General features: G+C 40.3%; 1 protein-coding gene across 1 annotated transcript in view; it reads right to left on the reverse strand.

Annotated features, from left to right (window-relative positions):
• The window catches only part of LOC126336470 (protein singed wings 2), a 375,279-nt gene that overhangs the window by 193,782 nt on the left and 168,611 nt on the right, over nucleotides 1–12,886 (reverse strand). The gene's annotated exons all lie outside the window — the stretch shown is intronic.

The following is a 12,886-nucleotide window of genomic DNA, read 5'->3' on the forward strand; positions in this document are numbered from 1 at the left end:
CGAGACGTGTAATCGATGGCACCCCATACTATCACGCCGGGTGAAACGCCAATATGGCGATGACGAATACATGCTTCCAATGTGCGTTCACCGTGATGTCGCCAAACACGGATGCGACCATCATGTTGCTGGAAACAGAACCTGGATTCATCCGAAAAAATGACGTTTTGCCATTCGTGCACCCAGGTTCGTCGTTGAGTACACCATCGCAGGTGCTCCTGTCTGTGATGCAGCGTCAAGGGTAGCGGCAGCCGTGGTCTCCGAGCTGATAGTCCATGCTGCTGCAAACATCGAGAACTGTTGGTGCAGATGGTTGTTGTCTTGCAAACGTCCCCATCTGTAGACTCTGGGATCGAGACGTGGCTGCACGATCCGTTACAGCCATGCGAATAAGGTGCCTGTCATCTCTACTGCTAGTGATACGAGGCCGTTGGGATCCAGCACGGCGTTCCGTATTACCCTCCTGAACCCACTGATTCTAAATTTTGCTAACAGTAATTGGATCTCGACCAACGCGAGCAGCAATGTCGCGATACGATAAACCGCAATCGCGATAGGCTACACTCCGACCTTTATCAAAGTCGGAAACGTGATGGTACGCATTTCTCCTCCTTACACGAGGCATCACAACAACGTTTCACCAGGCAACGCCGATCAATTGCTGTTTGTGTATGACAAATCGGTTGGAAACTTTCCTCATGTCAGCACGTTGTAGGTGTCGCCACCGGCACCGACCTTGTGTGAATGCTCTGAAAAGCTGATAATTTGCATATCACAGCATCTTCTTCCTGTCGGTTAAATTTCGCGTCTTTAGCACGTCATCTTCGTGGTGTAGCAATTTTAATGGCCAGTAGTGTATTTGAAGCGGTCGTTCCATTTCCAGTCACTTCATAGCAATATTTCTAAATTTTTAAACTACGTGAAAATCTCCAGGTAGTTACTACTAATCTATATGTCGTGGGAATAGTATTTGTCCACGTCTACCGACAGCAGTCACTCGTTACACCAGACGACAACACTGTATGTTACTCTGCGTTGCCTTACGATCACTCAGAGGAAATGCCTTGCCGTAGATTACATTGTCGCCAGTGAACAATCCCAAAACGCTGCGTATTCTGTACAGAACAATGTTGAGAGCATTACAGGCCTTATAATGCTACCCTATAGAGAGCCCCTTGCAGCTTTCACCTCTCTGCAGCGTTTTCCATGCGGTATAAATTCTTCTAACCAGCCACATACTTCGGAATGTACTCCGTATGATCGTATCTTCATTATCATCGAAAAACGGTAAGTCTGTTTCACTTGAAATGTTTTCCATTCTAAGATTCTATTGTATGTACCAACTTTTTTCCTCTAGGAAAGTCATAATTTTTCAGTTTAGGGTATGCCCTAGCATCTTGCAACAAAGGGGCATAAGGAATATGGGCCGGTAACAATGTAATAATTCCAATTCCAAAGAAGGCAGGTGCTGACAGATGTGAATATTACTGAACTATCAATAAGTCGTCGTTGCAAAATAATGCTCCGAATTATTTACAGAAGAATAGCAAAACTAGTAGAAGCAGACCTTGGAGATCAGTTTGGTTCCGGGGAAATACTTTAACATGCTAAGCAATACTGTCCGTGCAATTTAACTTAGAAGATAGGTTAAAGATAGGCAAACCTACGTTTATAGCATTTGTGTACTTACAAAAAGTAACTGGAAATCACTTTCTGGAATCCTGAAGATAACAGGTACAAAATACACGCATCGAAAATTTATGTACAAGTCTTACAGAAACCAGACGGCAGTTGTAAGTTAAGGAGGGAGTGAAAGGTAAGCAGTGGTTGAGAATGGGTGCGATAGGTTTATAGTCTATTACCGATGTTATTCAATCATCTACACTGAACAAGCAGTAAAGGAAATCAAAGAAAAATTTGGAAAATCAATTAAACTCAGCAGGAGAAACATAACGCTGAGGTTTGCCGATGACATTGTAATTCCGTCAGAGACAGCAAAGGACGTAGTAAAGCATATAAACAGAATGGGCAGTTTCATGAAAGGATGATATAATTTGAGCACCAACAAAAACAAAAGAAGAGTAATAGAATGTAGTCGAATTAAAACAGGAAATGCAGAAGGATGGTTCAAATGGTTCAAATGGCTCTGAGCACTATGGGACTTAACATCTATGGTCATCAGTCCCCTAGAAATTAGAACTACTTAAACTAACCTAAGGACATCACACAACACCCAGCCATCACGAGGCAGAGAAAATCCTTGACCCCGCCGGGAATCGCACCCGGGAACCCGGGCGTGGGAAGCGAGAACGCTACCGCACGACCACGAGATGCGGGCAATGCAGAAGGAATTAGATTAGAAAATGAGACGCTAAAAGTATTAGATGAGTTTTGAGGTCTGGGCAGTAAAATAAGTGACGATGATCGATGTACAGAGAATATAAAATGTAAACTGGACGTGGCAAGAAGGGAATTTTCGAAGAAAAAAATTTTAACATCGAATATAGATTTAAGTGTTCAAGTTATTTGTCTGGAGGGCAGCCATGTGTGGAAGAGAGACATGTACAATAAGAAGTTTAACAAGAAGAAAACAGAAGCTTTTGAAACGTAGTCTTACAGAACAATGCTGAAGATTAGATGGATAAATCACGAAACAAACGAGGAGGCAGTGAATGTAACTGGGGAGAAAAGAAATCTGTGGCATAACTTGACTAAAAGAAAGGATCGGTTGATCATACTGAGACAGCAAGAAATCACCAATTTAGTATTGGAGGGAAGTGTGGAGTGTAAAAATTGTTTAATACGATTAAGAGATGAATACAGTAAGCAGATTCAGAAGGACGTAAGTTGCAGTAGTTATTAAGATATGAAGAGGCTTTGAAAGTACAGAGTAGCATCGAGAACTGCATCAAACCAGTCTTACGACTGAAGATCACAACAATAATATTTCTCCCGTGTATAAATTTTGCTTATTAGTCACTGTGTCCGATGGTTTTTATTTTGTAACCTAAAATCGGAAACCACACACGAGCTGCCTTTTCCCGAGGTGAAAAGGTAGTACTGCTGTGTATAATTAAAGTAGTTAAAATAAATAATACGGTCGCTAGGATACCAGCGACTGATAGATCACTATCCGGAATCAGTGAGCTATGCCTGAGAGTGAAACCCGAATTGAAGAAAAATAACAACAATCCGTGAAACGGATACTGAAGTGAGAAAATCAAATTGAGAACCCAACTTGGGTGCAGATTTTTGAAAAATAAGTATGTAAAGGTACCAGTTTGGTGCCTTAAAAGAGCAACAAGTTTCTCTTGACAAAACTTCACAATGGACATTTAAATTCAAATGAGTTGCACCGTCAGCGTAATCCAACACGAACCAACCATTTCTATTAATATTCAGACCTCAAGTAAGGGTGCATACGCTCTGTTTTGTCAGAAATCATAGAACAGTTGAATTCCTTCCTGCAACTTTGAAATAATTTGATACCACCACAGGCACAATTAAATAAAATACAATTTACACAAATCGCATAGCTAAAGGCAGTTGCCGCCAACTACCCGCATTGTGATTTGGCTACACAATTTTAATGAGGTCACCTAGGCCACTTATTGTGAAGATAAGCTCTTGTGATCTTAAATTTTTTCCCTTTCAATCGTTACAAAAATAATTTCTTTTATTATTTCGTAATATTTCATTATAAAAAGGTCAGTTATAGGCTATCCCTATTCTACATCTGGCCAAAGAGTGAGGCGAGAGTTTAGTGTCTATGTTCGTTAAAAATACAATTTCATCTCATGTCACCATAGATAAAGACACTATTGATTCTGATTTCTTAGATGATGCAAAATCGATCTGACGATGAACATATCGTCTCTGGTTAACGTAAGTGTGCACTGCTCTTCAGCCGCAATTGTTTCCATTTATTTGTTTATCTATTTATTTACTCATTCAGAGTTTACGAAGACATTCAGCACGCAATGTATCCACTAAAATATTCTGATACGTCTGTACTAAGTTACAGTATTCTTTACAAATGATCATACGAATAATACTATACAACATTAAAAATATTCTCGAGCTGCACTATGGCTGCGTGGGACAGTCGTATATATCCTTCTGATCACCGTCATAGCCATGAACTTCACACACAAGTAAACTGCCCGTTTATTGGATTTCGTCGCAGCTACATTCACTATTGTCCGACAGGCCCCATTTGTTCATCAGTTGCTTACACCTGCCAGCACTTATCCTGATACAGTTCAATTCTACAATTTCCTCGAGACATTAAACCCTTCGATCTTCTTGTTGGGGCCGTCCGCGAAATTTCGGTTCTTATGTCCACCTACAGCCTATATTTCTTTCCAGGCTGTCTTCAAGTAAAAGCCTTATAGTTGTTTTGCCCATTTTTGATAAAAGTGACTCAGATTTAAGTCTGTTTAGAGGTGTTAGGTCTTGGTGTTGTCTAGCATTTTTCTGTGTGATTTTAGGGCTAACTGTGATCGGCTTATTTCAGGAGGCTCTATGTTTGTGAGGACTGGGAGCCAGGCGCATGGCGGACCCTGAGTGTTCTAGAGATTATCCACATTGTCTCCTTCAGCTGGACGTCCACTTTAGCTACGTGAGCATTTCTCATCCATAAAGTTCTATCACAAGTTGTCCGCGACGGTGTTCAGTAGCAGTTGCGTTTAAATAAAAGCAAACGCGACTCTTAATTTCCCCTCCCTTAACTACTACCTAACGCACAGAATTTTACTGGATGGGGCAAATAAAATTGGACCAGATGAGTGGATACCATTTGTGTCAGATTAAGGGAGGAGGGAAAGACCCACAGTTACTTCAGACAGGATGGAGCAGCTGCCCAGACAGCTGGACATACCTTGGAGCAAATTTACACGCCTGACAGAGTTGTTAACAGATGGTCAGTCTGGTCTGGTCGCGACCGTAGGTAGCTAGCCACCCAGGTCATCTGATGTGTCAGTGTCCCTCAAGTCTAAGATGTGTCGCAACAACTCGCATAATCTTCAACAGCTACAACAGAACATCTCTGATGAGACTGCAGCAATTCCAGCAGTTCAGCTTCATCCGGCTTCAGCGATTTGCTGACCAGAGCCCACAAGGGCCAAGGGATGAATGGGGGTTACATCTGCTATAGGCATGTTAGTATTGTATATGCTTTCTTCCACTGTGTTTCTTTGTACCCTGAAACTCTGTTCTCCGGGCCAATTTTATACGCTGTGCCCGGTACAATATTTTTTCATTTCAGTTTTTCGTGATTGGTGAAAATATCTGCTCATATATAGTTATCGAAATAAAATACGTTCAGATTGCGTTAGAATTTTCCCAAGCGCCCTCGAAGAAATATCATAAAAAGTGTTACCTTACATTGTTTATTATCGCACTGACTTGATGTTCACGACGGAAATTGCTATAAGTACAGATGTTTAATCCGCGAGAAATATGACAATTCGGAAGCAAGAGAAAGGAATTCTGCAGATATACTGCGAGAAAGTTTTAGGTAACTCAAGTAAAACGTCAGCGGACGATGTGTGACTGGAGGTCTAGCAGAGCGGTAGATCAAAGACACGGCAAATGACGAGCTGCTTGTTTCCGCTGGCACCCGGCCAGAGGCCGAAACTTGGTACCAGAAAGACTACGGTGCATTTTGTGCGTTGCTAGAAAACGCACGGAAAGAAGGGGTTCCACCACAGTATTACGTAAATAGTATACCTCCGTGGTAACGGATGCATGATTTGCATTCTTTCGGCAGCTTGGCACTCCTGCGTTTTATTTTTGGTCGTTAGGTAACTCTGGGGGAATTAAATTTCCTAGTTCCAGTAGTATTTTGCCTCTTGCAGTCAGCGTGATGCTCCACTTTGATTCTTAGTGGCTTCTTGTAATAATTTCCGCGGAATTTCAATATTAATTTTTGCACTGTATATTTTTATGCTTGTCTTTCAATGATAAATGCCATAGGATTTACAAGATGTGAAAGACTTTAATTGTGAATGGTTACATTTCATCTTCATTGATTTGCAAACAGAAATAATGACGTTTTCCTTATCGATGACCTCCACGTCTCTGTTTCGGGATGTAAGCAGACCACAGTATTAAGTGCAGTCTTCAGACATTTAATAGAATATTTCCAGAAACGTCAAGTTTGTGTATTGAACTGCGATTGAAATTTTGTGCATTTTTCCTCGAGAGGCAGATGGTGCACCACACTGATGGAAATAGAGTACAGAGCTTTAAATGACGACTAGAGAAAGCAAATTCTTGAATGATACCGCCAAGCGAGTTTCTTCCCTCTCGACATTCGCACATAAAAGCGTAGTAGCCAGAAATACGAAATACAGGGTGACAGTTATTGAAGTACATGAAATGTCACAACTTCTGAACAGTTTCCTTAGGACGTTCCAACTGCACGGTTCACCGCGGAGCACAATAGGAATTAGTTTACGCATGCGGACGAGCCTGTTGTCGGCCATATGCACGTGAAAATGTCACGGTACGCCAAAAGTGGCGCATTTGGAGGACTGAGAATCCGCATTTCGTGATCAGGAAGTCTCTTCACCCTCATCGGGTGACAGCGTGGTGTGCAATGTGCAGCCACTGAATAATCGGTGCGATATTGCTTGACGGCACTTTGACTACCGACGGGTACGTGAAAGTTTTGGAAGATGATTTCATCCCCAGTATCCAAAGTGACCCTGATTTCAACAAGATGTAGTTCATTCAAGACACATTTCAACCCCATCGAAGCAGGATAGTGTTTGGTGTCTTGGAGGAGCACCTAGGAGACCGCATTCTGGTTCTGTGGTACCCAGAAGCCAGTGACATGGGTTTCGTTTGGCCCCTATAATTTTTGTGGTGCAATATTTAAGACAAGGTGTACCGCAATAACTCCAAAACCATTGCTGAGCTTAAAATAGCCATTCAGGAGATCGTCAACAGCATCGATGTTGCGACATTTCAGAGAGAATTTCGCTGTTCGTCTGCGTCACATCATTGCCAATGATGCCAAGCATATCGAACATATCATAACCTAAATCCGAATATCTGTAGTGACGGCTACACGTTCAATAAATTTGTGGACGCCGTTCTTTTTCATATAGTTCAATAATTATCACCCTGAACATATTATCTGCGTATGATTTCTTTAAATCCTGGTTTCCTCCATCAGAGGCAAATATCCGATCAGCGCCATCAACTCTCAGCCATCATAACAAAATTGATGTGCAGTTAACTTGCAGCTACAGCGAAACATTATTTTGGGGAGCCGGAACCATCCATCTCCTCCATGATAAATTTAGCAAATAGAAGGAACATTTTTTCTAAAACCATTAAACATATTGCTCTGAAATTTGTACTACATGTTCAGTGGATATTTCTCTACAAAATTATAATGCCGTGTAAAGAAATATTATTGGTTTTTGTTTTACAATTTTTTAAAACAGATGCTTATTTTTTCTCCAAAATTTTACATTTTTTCTTCTATAAGTCTTGAATTATACAAAATCTTTATTACAATTTCTTATAAAAATGAAGGAAAGGAAGTAAACAATATTGTGCATAAATTTCATTGACATACTGTTAGCAGCTTCTGAAAAAATGTTCCTCAAAGATGAAAATTTTAAAGTTATGGGAAATGGCTTCCAAAGTTTTTTAATACATTCTTGCCCCATATGATGGATTATCACCATCCTCTTCGTTTTCCAGTCTTAGTTTCCTTTTCACTGGTCTTTTGCTGCATGTTGTAGCCTTTTGTCTCTTCTTCCTGCACCTCTTAGTCTTTCTTCATCAATTAGGCGCATTGTGGAAATGGTGTTGTGTCCTGGTTGGAAACATAAATGTTTCAGCACATCACATTTAATAATAACTTAATCATAGCTAACACTTGGTTTAAGAATCATGAAAGAAGGTTGTATACGTGGAAGAACCCTGGAGATACTAAAAGGTATCAGATAGATTATATAATGGTAAGACAGAGATTTAGGAACCAGGTGTTAAATTGTAAGACATTTCCAGGGGCAGATGTGGACTCTGACCACAATCTATTGGTTATGGCCTGTAGATTAAAATTGAAGAAACTGCAAAAAGGTGGGAATTTAAGGAGATGGGACCTGGATAAACTGAAAGAATCAGAGATTGTACAGAGTTTCAGGGAGAGCATAAGGGAACAATTGACAGGAATAGGGAAAAGAAATACAGTAGAAGAAGAATGGGTAGCTCTGAGGGATGTAGTAGTGAAGGCAGCAGAGGATAAAGTAGGTACAAAGACGAGGGCTGCTAGAAATCCTTGGGTAACAGAAGAAATATTGAATTTAATTGATGAAAGGAGAAAATATAAAAATGCAGTAAATGAAGCAGGCAAAAAGGAATACAAACGTCTCAAAAATGAGATCGACAGGAAGTGCAAAATGGCTAAACAGGGATGGCTAGAGGACAAATGTAAGGATGTAGAAGCTTATCTCACTAGGGGTAAGATAGATACTGCCTACAGGAAAATTAAAGAGACCTTTGGAGAGAAGAGAACCACGTGTATGAATATCAAGAGCTCAGATGGCAGCCCAGTTCTAAGCAAAGAAGGGAAGGCAGAAAGGTGGAAGGAGTATATAGAAGGTTTATACAAGGGCGATGTACTTGAGGACAATATTATGGAAATAGAAGAGGATGTAGATGAAGACGAAATGGGAGATACGATACTGCGTGAAGAGTTTGACAGAGCACTGAAAGACCTGAGTCGAAACAAGGCCCCCGGAGTAGACAACATTCCATTAGAACTACTGACGGCCTTGGGAGAGCCAGTCATGACAAAACTCTACCAGCTGGTGAGCAAGATGTATGAGACAGGCGAAATACCCTCAGACTTCAAGAAGAATATAAAAATTCCAATCCCAAAGAAAGCAGGTGCTGACAGATGTGAAAATTACCGAACTATCAGTTTAATAAGCCACGGCTGCAAAATACTAACGCGAATTCTTTACAGACGAATGGAAAAACTGGTAGATGCCGACCTCGGGGAGGATCAGTTTGGATTCCGGCGAAATGTTGGAACACGTGAGGCAATACTGACCTTACGACTTATCTTAGAAGAAAGATTAAGAAAAGGCAAACCTACGTTTCTAGCATTTGTAGACTTAGAGAAAGCTTTTGACAATGTTGACTGGAATACTCTTTTTCAAATTCTAAAGGTGGCAAGGGTAAAATACAGGGAGCGAAAGGCTATTTATAATTTGTACAGAAACCAGATGGCAGTAATAAGAGTCGAGGGGCATGAAAGGGAAGCAGTGGTTGGGAAAGGAGTGAGACAGGGTTATAGCCTCTCCCCTATGTTATTCAATCTGTATATTGAGCAAGCAGTAAAGGAAACAAAAGAAAAATTTGGAGTAGGTATTAAAATTCATGGAGACGAAGTAAAAACTTTGAGGTTCGCCGATGACATTGTAATTATGTCAGAGACGGCAAAGGACTTGGAAGAGCAGTTGAACGGAATGGACAGTGTCTTGAAAGGAGGATATAAGATGAACATTAACAAAAGCAAAACGATGATAATGGAATGTAGTCAAATTAAATCGGGTGATGCTGAGGGAATTAGATTAGGAAATGAGACACTTAAAGTAGTAAAGGAGTTTTGCTATTTAGGAAGTAAAATAACTGATGATGGTCGAAGTAGAGAGGATATAAAATGTAGACTGGCAATGGCAAGGAAAGCGTTTCTGAAGGAGAGAAATTTGTTAACATCGAATATAGATTTATGTATCAGGAAGTCGTTTCTGAAAGTATTTGTTTGGAGTGTAGCCATGTATGGAAGTGAAACATGGACGATAACTAGTTTGGACAAGAAGAGAATAGAAGCTTTCGAAATGTGGTGCTACAGAAGAATACTGAAGATAAGGTGGATAGATCACGTAACTAATGAAGAGGTATTGAATAGGATTGGGGAGAAGAGAAGTTTGTGGCACAACTTGACTAGAAGAAGGGATCGGTTGGTAGGACATGTTTTGAGGCATCAAGGGATCACAAATTTAGCATTGGAGGGCAGCGTGGAGGGTAAAAATCGTAGAGGGAGACCGTGAGATGAGTACACTAAGCAGATTCAGAAGGATGTAGGTTGCAGTAGGTACTGGGAGATGAAGCAGCTTGCACAGGATAGAGTAGCATGGAGAGCTGCATCAAACCAGTCTCAGGACTGAAGACAACAACAACATTTAATAATGTTTCCTTCATTGTATGTTGCCACTGAATCATACACTCCAAAAGGCAAAGTTTTCATCTATACAAACACTCTTTTGGGAATCCTAATCCAAATTAAATTATTTACACTTTTATTTGGATTTTGTGTTTTCCCATGTTAACACTTTTCCAATAAACTTAGTTGTGATAAATCTCTGAATATGAGCTTAATTACATCAATTACAGCATTTGGCAAACTCTTTTTATGGGCATATTCCTTTTCTGATTAGTAATTACACCATGAGTCATCACCTGTGGGGCACATTGCATGTTGTGGGTACTCATTTGCTGATGCAGTAGAAAAAAAAATGCCCATACTGCTCTCTTGATATGCTCAATGCTTCTTGTATTTCGCCTAATTGCACACCCATAATACCTCTGCAATCTACCAATTGCTTCATCTGTCAATCTTCTTCATCCTCCAAGCGTCTTACCATCACCACGCTTCTGGGATCCTAATGTCTGCTTTAGTTTGCGCAAGCGAGCCCCCATGCGCTTCTGCACATATCCAATGCACTCCTGGTTTTTAACGTTAATTTCATTGCCTCTACAGCTTTATATCTCTTAGAATTACCATGTCCTAGATAGTTAGTGTATCGTACATTATACCACTCCTGTGATCTGGAAAAAATTGCTTTCACTCCCTCTACTTCCATCGCTCCACTCTGCCGTGAAAAATTTGCTTCACAATTTTCACTATGTTAGTCCTTGGTATTGCCCTTACATCTACAATGTTTTGAGAGAATAGCAACATCAATTACTTTGCAACTGTCTCCACTGGTAGCTGACACAACTCCATTTAGAGATTTATGACCTCTACATTGCCATGAGCCATCTAAAGCAACAGTCAAATATCTACATTTCCCATTATCTGTCACAGCTTCTTCAACTGCTTTCTTCATTGTTGCTGGAGCAAAATCTTCAACAGAAGATCCCACCAATTCATTATAAAATCCAAACTTGGTTGATGGTTCTGGCAAGTTCATAATTCCACATAACATTGTCCCTGCAGCACTGCCCTTGCCAATGCAACGCAAGCCATACAATAGCCTAACATTTATATCATACATCTTCTTTTCACTATTAAGACTACGAGGAATACGGTTAGAATTAGAAAACGATACTTCTGCAGCACATTTTTTGCACTTCAATAACATTTTACATGCCAAACCAATGTGTGAAGTTATTTTCAATTCCAGTCCTCTTTCTTTGCAAACTTGGCATAATACGTTATGTTTCAAAATATTAGAGAGCAAGGAAATGTTAATTATTTCAATCACATCATTACTGTGACATTTATAGTTTTCAAATTTTTCTTTGCTGTCACAAAGTTTCTTGCTGGAAGAAGTTCTGTCACGTTCATTTGAAATAGTCGGTGAAGCAGTCTGGGCAGCATCTCCCTCAGAAACAAAAAAAGATTTTTTTCTTCCACTCATTGTGCCTTTTCTTAAACACTCGATTGCTGAAACGGAGCATATTGATATCCACAAACCACATACGTAAAACAGGTACGAGCAAAATTCATCAAATACGCAAAATTGAACTGCTAAACAACACAAAGTAAACTCTACAAGTCAACACAAACGGTATAGCGTTGTTGTTTACCGATATGAACAGTCACTTGTCACAGAGATAAAGTTATAAAAACACACTTAGAATGGTGAAACTTGATTTGTTTTATTCAGAAAACTCCAAATAATTTTATAATGAAAAAACCAAAAAACGTAAATATTGTCATTTTCACCGTTCCGGCTCTACTTATATATATTACTGTGGAAGTCGATATTTATTTGCATTTAGTCGGAATATAGTGCTTCATACCTGTAACAAGTTCTAAACTTAAGTTATATCAAAGATTCCGACATTTTCCCATCCTGCGTACAATTTCAACCTTCAGAGACACGCCGCACAAAATATTATCCACGACACCACATCTCGTATTGACAACTCTTACGTGAGAAAGAACTTGTCTAGCTGAGGGGTTCCATAGCAGCTTCCAAGAGAGGCCTGCTCGCAAATTCTTTCGAAAGCGACAAAGACTGTGCTAACAATAATCTAAATAATTTAGATTAGAATCACGTACGATGGTAGTATCATACTTAAAATGTTCAAATGTGTCTGAAATCTTATGGGACTTAACTGCTAACGTCATCAGTCACTAAGCTCACACACTACTTAACCTAAATGATCCTAATGACAAACACACGCACCCTGCCCGAGGGAGGACTCGAACCTCCACTGGTTCCAGCCGGTATCATACTTCGTTCGATTAAAAGCTATTAAGATACGACTCAATTTTGTCTAGCATAATTGAGTTACTTGCGGAAAGTACGCAAGAAACCTGTCAAAACATTCATTAGCCATCCGTTAACCGTCCGTAATTAAATGTGATGGGAACAAGAATGTGAAAAATAAGAATATGAGATGACTACGAGGTGAATGAGAGAACAGGTCTGATATAAGAACTATCTAGAGTTTGGCAGCGGTACAAACAATAGAAGGGGGGAGAGGGGGGAGAGGGGAGAGAGGGGAGGGGGAGAGGGGAGAGAGGGGAGGGGGAGAGGGCGAGAGAGAGAGAGAGAGAGAGAGAGAGAGAGAGAGAGAGAGAGAGAGACTCATGCTGGGTTTTCCTATCTCTGCTTCACGAGTG

The sequence above is a fragment of the Schistocerca gregaria genome, chromosome 1, assembly GCF_023897955.1.
Source record: "Schistocerca gregaria isolate iqSchGreg1 chromosome 1, iqSchGreg1.2, whole genome shotgun sequence".
Classification (NCBI taxonomy): domain Eukaryota; kingdom Metazoa; phylum Arthropoda; class Insecta; order Orthoptera; family Acrididae; genus Schistocerca; species Schistocerca gregaria.